Source organism: Gekko japonicus, unplaced genomic scaffold (genome assembly GCF_001447785.1).
Source record: "Gekko japonicus isolate JY-2015 unplaced genomic scaffold, Gekko_japonicus_V1.1 scaffold2449, whole genome shotgun sequence".
In the NCBI taxonomy this organism is placed as follows: domain Eukaryota; kingdom Metazoa; phylum Chordata; class Lepidosauria; order Squamata; family Gekkonidae; genus Gekko; species Gekko japonicus.
In genome coordinates this window covers 110736-117425 of record NW_015174911.1, presented here as the reverse complement: position 1 = coordinate 117425, position 6690 = coordinate 110736, and positions in this window count along the sequence as shown.

Sequence of the window (6690 nt, the reverse complement as noted above, 5' to 3'; positions counted from 1 at the left end):
AAGCAAAAGGTGGGTGTGGCTGGATGACCACACTTCTGGCAACATGGGGGTGCGGCCTAATGTGCTAATGAGCTGTGCTGTCAAGGGTTTGGCCCAATATGCTAATGGGTTCCTGCTGGACTTTTTCTACAAAAAGAGCCCTGCTTACAGTCTAAATCAAATGGAAGCCTCCAGTTCCAGGGGCAGTGTACCTCATTGCCACGGGCAGGGAACGTTCGACAAGGGAGGGGTTTTTGCCTGTAGGCCCTGCCTGTGAGCTTTCCATAGACATCTGGCTCGACAATTACGGGAGAAAAAGTGTTAGATCTTGATCTGTACTTCTATTTTTACCTCCTTGCCGCCCTCACCACCTGCCCTGGCCTCGCAGAGCGGATCTTTTTCGCGAAACCGCGCCCGGCCAGAGAGGAGCGCGGTGTTCGGTGCCACCGCACACGCCTACCCGTCTTGCTGCGGCTGCATGTATTTTTCTTTCCATGCATTCATCATCAAATGATTACCTTGCCTCCTCCCGCCCTTCATAACATGACAGATGAGCCGCACGCAAATGTTCAGCTGCTGCGCGGAGGGAGAGACGTCTGCCTGCCGGGCCGGTGGGTTCAGAACGTCCGTTTACATTAGGCCTGCAAACTGTTTTTACTTAAAATGGCTCGTGTCCCCCACACACACATAAAAGCCCCCCTGCTCTGCAAACGCTCACGAAACCCTTTAAAGAACAAATTTTTGCACTAGCAGGGACCACCCTTGGTACACTGGCATTATTATTTTTTTTAATCATTCTTGTGCAATCTTTTTAAAAGAAATTAATAAATCGGGATTCGTTTCCATTGGTTTCAACGGGGAACATTACTCTTTTATGGGTCTAGATTCGCGTGGGGTGGACGTGTTGGTCTGACACCATAGAGCAGTGGTGGCGAACCTATGGCACGGGTGCCAGAGGTTGCACTCAGAGCCCTCTCTGTGGGCACGCGTGCCATCGCCCCAGCCAGGCCCAGACCATCATTAAAGTGTCAAATTCTCTGCCAAATAATCTTAAGTAAATGAAAGCATTTGGGATTGCTTTCCTTACTTTGTTTGGGTCATCTTAAGTTAATGTATGAGTTGTTTTTTCTAAAGAACCTCAGTATTCAGGTTAAATGGCCGTGTTGGCACTTTGCAATAAATAAATGGGTTTTGGGTCGCAGTTTGGGCACGCAGTCTCTAAAAGGTTCGCCATCACTGCCATAGAACAACGTTTGATTCCAGTGACACCTTTAAGACCAGATGAGAGGTGGCAAGTCGTATGTGTGAATGTAGCCACTAAGTTTATTTAGTATGTTAGCTGTTTATAACCCGGCCTTGTGGCTCATAGGTTGGTCGTGTTGTTTCTGCTGTTCCTGTGGTTTGTTTTTGTATTTATCTGTTTGTGTATATTAAAAAGCTTATTTTTAAAAAATAAAGACCAGCAAAGTTTAATTCTGGGCCTAAGCTTCCATGGGCATGCACGCTTCTTCAGATAGATTCAGGGGGGTAGCCGTGTTGGTATAAAGCCACAGAACAAAGTCTGCGTCCAGTGGCACCTTTAAGACCAGCAAAGTTTAATTCCGGGTATCAGCTTTCCTGTGCATGCACGCTTCTTCAGATAGATTCAGGGGGGTAGCCGTGTTGGGCTGAAGCCACAGAACATATGGAGATAAGCATATGGAGCAGAGGTCCATCAGTGGCTATTAGCCACAAGGTATAGATAGGGACTCTGGGGCAAGGGATGCTCTGTCTTCTTGGTGCTTGGGGGGGTCAACAGTGGGAGGGCTTCTAATGTCCTGGCCCCACTGGTGGACCTCCTGATGGCACCTGGTATTTCTGGCCACTGTGTGACACAGAGTGTTGGACTGGATGGGCCTTTGGCCTGATCCAACATTGGCATCTCTTATGTTCTTATGTTCTTAACAAAGTTCGAGTCCAGCGGCACCTTCAGGACCAACAAAGTTTAATGCTGGGTATGAACTTTCGTGTGTAGGCAGACTTCTTCAGATAGATTCAAGGGGGTAGCCGTGTTGGTCTGAAGTAATAGGACAAAGTTTACATCCAGTGGGACCAGTTTAATTCTGGGTATCAGCTTTCATGTTCTTCAGATGCCACAGGAGGTCGGACCAGAACCAACGGGTTGAACTTAAATCAGAATTGTTTCCAGTTCAATATTAGGAAGAATTTCCCGGCAGTGAGCGCGGTTCCTCAGTGGAACAGGCTTCCTCGGGAGGGTGTGGGTGCTCTCCTCCTTTGGAGGTTTTCGAACAGAGGCTAGATGGCCATCGGACAGCAATGCTGATTCTGTGAACTTAAGCAGATCATGAGGGGGAGGGAAGGAAGGGTTGCCTCAGTGCTTAGTTCTCATGGCCTTTTCTTACACGTCCAGTGTTGGGTGATAAAAAAATGGTATTTAGCAGAGATAAAATAGTCCAGCAAAGCCTGAGTAAAATAATTCAGACTGAGAGTCCATGTGTGATTAAAATATAAAGTTTTTACTAAATTCTAGCATGGGGAAGGGTAACTGGGATGAAAATAACAACAGAGCTAAATCGGCTACATCCTTACACTACAAAGACAAAGCTAGAAGAGAGAATGGCTGCTCTCCTTCTTCAGAACACCAAACAAAGACGGGAAGAGAAGCCATAAAATGGTAATACACCTTGACACTTTAGTCCCAATCAAATTCCTAGATCAGGGAGAAAATTCCCGGGCTTTCTACATCTAAAGAACATTGGTTACATGAGAAACACGTGACTTCCTGTGAGTAACATAAACAAACATTTAACCCCAGATATACTGAGTGTTTTCATCTTGTAATACCCAACACCCAGGGAAATGCTGATCGCCACTTTGGGGTCAGGAGGCAATTTTTCTCCAGGCCGCTTTGGCCGGAGATCCTAGAGGGTTTTTGTCACCTTCTGGGCGTGGAACAGAGGTCACTGGGGGTGTGTTTGGGGGAGGGATTTGTGAATTCCCTGCCTTGTGCGGGGGGCTGGACTAGATGACCCTGGAGGTCCCTTCCAACGCTATGATTCTATGAAAGCTTAGACCCAGAATTAAACTTTCTTGGTCTTAAAGGTGCCGCTGGACTCAAAACTTTGCTCTTTTATGGGTCATCCACTTTCTTGTTTGCAGACACGGGGGAGCATTCGGCAGTCTCGGCTGGCGTGGCGGAGCTGGGGGTTAGGAACACCGAAATGGGTCGGCAGAAGTTTTGCATGCAGCCCCTCAGCCCCCGGGGGAAAGAGCTGGCATTTGGGAGGCCAAAGCCCTGCACAGAAGGAGCTGCTCTTGAAATGGAAGCCATAAAGCAGGGGCGGTGGAGGGGAATAATCTAATCTGATCTTACTCCCACACACAGACAGTCAATCTCTCGCACACAGCCCCCCGTCCTTCGCAATCTAAGCAAAGCGATCTCCAGATTCCGGAAGGCTGACTCAACGAATGCATGCTGGATGTAAACCATCTGTACCAAACGGGGCAATGCATTGCTGAGCCAGCTGAGAGGTGACATGACAGAGGCTTACAAGATTATGCAGGGGACAGAGAAGGCAGAGAAAGAATTCCTTTTCTCCCTTTCTCGCGAGACGAGAAGTCGCGGGCACGCCATGGAAATAACGAGCAGTGGGTTGAGAACAGATTGAAAAGTACTTCTTCACACCCAGAGAGCAGTTAACACGTGGAACTCACTGCCACAGGAAGTGGTGGCGGGTACAAGCAGAGACAGCTTCAAGTGAGGATTAGATGACAATATGGAGCAGAGGTCCATCGGTGGCTCTTAGCCACAAGGGATAGACGGAACACTCTGACTGGGGCAGTGATGCTTGGAGGGCAACAGTGGGACGACTTCTGGAGTTCTGGCACCGCTGGTGGACCTCCTGATGGAACCTGGGTTTTGGCCACTGTGTGACACAGAGTGTTGCACTGGTTCGGCCACTGGCCTGATCCAACATGGCTTCTCTGATGTTCTCACGTCTGGGGCAGTGATGCTCTGTGTTTTTGGTGCTCGGGGAGCAACAGTGGGAGGGATTCTGGAGTTCCGGCCCTGCTGGTGGACCTCCTGAGGTCACCTGGATTTTGGTCACTGTGTGACACAGAGTGTTGGACTGGATGGTCCACTGGCCTGATCCAACATGGCTTCTCTTATGTTCTTTGTATTCTTGGTGCTTGGGGGGGGGGGAACAGGGGGATGGCTTCTCTGGTCCCACCGCTGGTAGACCTCCTGATGGCCCCTGGGTTTTGGTCACTGTGTGACACAGAGGGTTGGACTGGTTGGGCCATTGGCCTGATCCAACATGGCTTCTCTGATGTTCTTACGTCTGGGGCAGTGATGCTCTGTGTTCTTGGTGCTTGGGGGGCAACAGTGGGAGGCTTTCTGGAGTTCTGGTCCCACCGCTGGTAGACCTCCTGATGGCCCCTGGGTTTTGGTCACTGTGTGACACAGAGGGTTGGACTGGTTGGGCCACTGGCCTGATCCAACATTGGTTCTCTTATGTCTGGGGCAGTGATGCTCTGTGTTCTTGGTGCTTGGGGGCCAACAGTGGGAGGGCTTCTGGAGTTCTGGCCCCGCTGGTGGACCTCCTGATGGCTCCTGGGTTTGGGTCACTGTGTGACACAGTGTGTTGGACTGGTTGGGCCATTGGCTTGATCCAACATGGCTTCTCTGATGTTCTTATGTCTGGGGTAGTGATGCTCTTGTGTTCTTGGTGCTTGGGGGGCGACAGTAGGAGGTCTGCTGGAGCTCTGGCCCTGCTGGTGGACCTCCTGATGGCACCTGGTATTTCTGGCCACTGTGTGACACAGAGTGTTGGATTGGTTTGGCCATTGGCCTGATCCAACACTGGCTTCTCTTATGTTCTCTTTATTCTTGGTGCTTGGGGGGGGGCACAGTGGGGAGGGCTTTGGGAATTCTGGCCCCGCTAGTGAACCTCCTGATGGCACCTAGGTTTGGGCCCCTATCTGACACAGAGTGTTGGATTGGATGGGCCACTGGTCCGATCCAACATGGCTTCTCTTATGTTCTTAAAACGGCGGGGGCAGAGCCAACAGGTTTTGAGTCCACTGCTTGCTACCCAGGGTTTACTGGGTATAGGTAAGCTTTGCTTAAGGAGGTTATCCTCTCTGGCCAGGGACGACACCCATCATGGCTAATGAATCCTCAAAATAAACCCTAATTATCGTTAACGAAAAGGAGCTCCAAAATTAAAACAACAACAGCTGTACTGGTTAGAGCGTCAGACTAGCATCCGGGAGACCCAAGTTTGAATCCTCACCCTGCCATGGGGGATTGCTGAGTGACTTTGGGCCAATCACACACTCTTCCGGTTGGGTGATAGGGAGATATTGAAAAAAAATGGTATTTAGCAGATAAGATGGTCCAGCAGAGCCAGAGTAAAATAATTCAGACTGAGAGTCCATGTGTGATTAAAATATAAAGTTTTTACTAAATTCTAGCATGGGAAGGGTAACTGGGATGAAAATAACAACAGAGCATAATCGGCGACATCCTTACTCTACAAATACAAAACTAGAAGAGAGAGATTATGGCTACTCTTCTTGTTCTTCTGAACACCAAACAAAGACGGGAAGAGGAGCCATAAAATGCTAATACACCTTGACACTTTAGTCCCAATCAAATTCCTAGATCAGGGAGAAAATTCCCCGGTATTCTACAGCTAAAGAACATTGGTTACACGAGAAACATGTGACTTCCTGTGAGTAACATCAACAAACATTTCACCCCAGATATACTGAGTGTTTTCAACTTGTAATACCCAACACTTCCCCCTGACCTACCTCACAGGGTTGTTGTGAGGATAAAACGGAGGAGAGAACCGTGTAAGCCGCTGGGGAGAAATGTGGGGTTAAACGGAAGGGAATAAATAAAATTTATTTATTTAAAGGTTATAGCCTGCCTCAGGTCCTCAGACGAACAATGCCACAGCCAGGATGTAAACGCTTAAAACACAACAATCCGATTCACAAGACTTTAAGAATGCACGGATTTAAAATGTGCCCACCCACCATGTGAAAATGCACAGGATACATATTAGAAAATGCACGGCCTTGAAACAAACAAGCCCAAATGAACAACACACAGGATTTTTCTGCTGCAGTTTGCCCTCCACCAAAGGCCCTCTGGAATGGAATAAAACTCTCCCTGCAAGGTAGTCCAGGCAGAAGGACTGGTGCTCCTGCATCCATCCAGCTCTCCGCAGCCTAGCAGCGTTACCAAACTACAGGTGGGGCTAAGGTTCTCTCCCCGTTAGAGTTACCAACGATGGTTTGGGGAATTCCTGGAGATTTTGCTGGCAGAATGTGGGGAGGGTGGGGATTTGGTCCACCTTCCCTGGTAGGGTTGCCAGGTCTGGGTTGGGAAAGACCTGGAGACTTTGGGGGGTGGAGCCTGGGGAGGGGGCGGGGTTTGGGGGAGGGGACGGGCCTCAGCACGGTCCAGTGCCATCGAGTCCGCCCTTCAAAGGAGCCGTTTTCTCCAGGGGCGCTGACCTTTGTCAGCTGGAGATCAGTTGCAAAAGCGGGGGACCTCCAGGCCCCACCTGGAGGCTGGCAACCCTGCTCCATGGCGGGCATCCCCCTCCAGTGGAACCGATCTCGGTTAGCCGCTGGTCAGTTCTCATTCCGGGAGATCCCCAGGTCCCACCTGGAGACCCGATTTCCCCCCCCCCC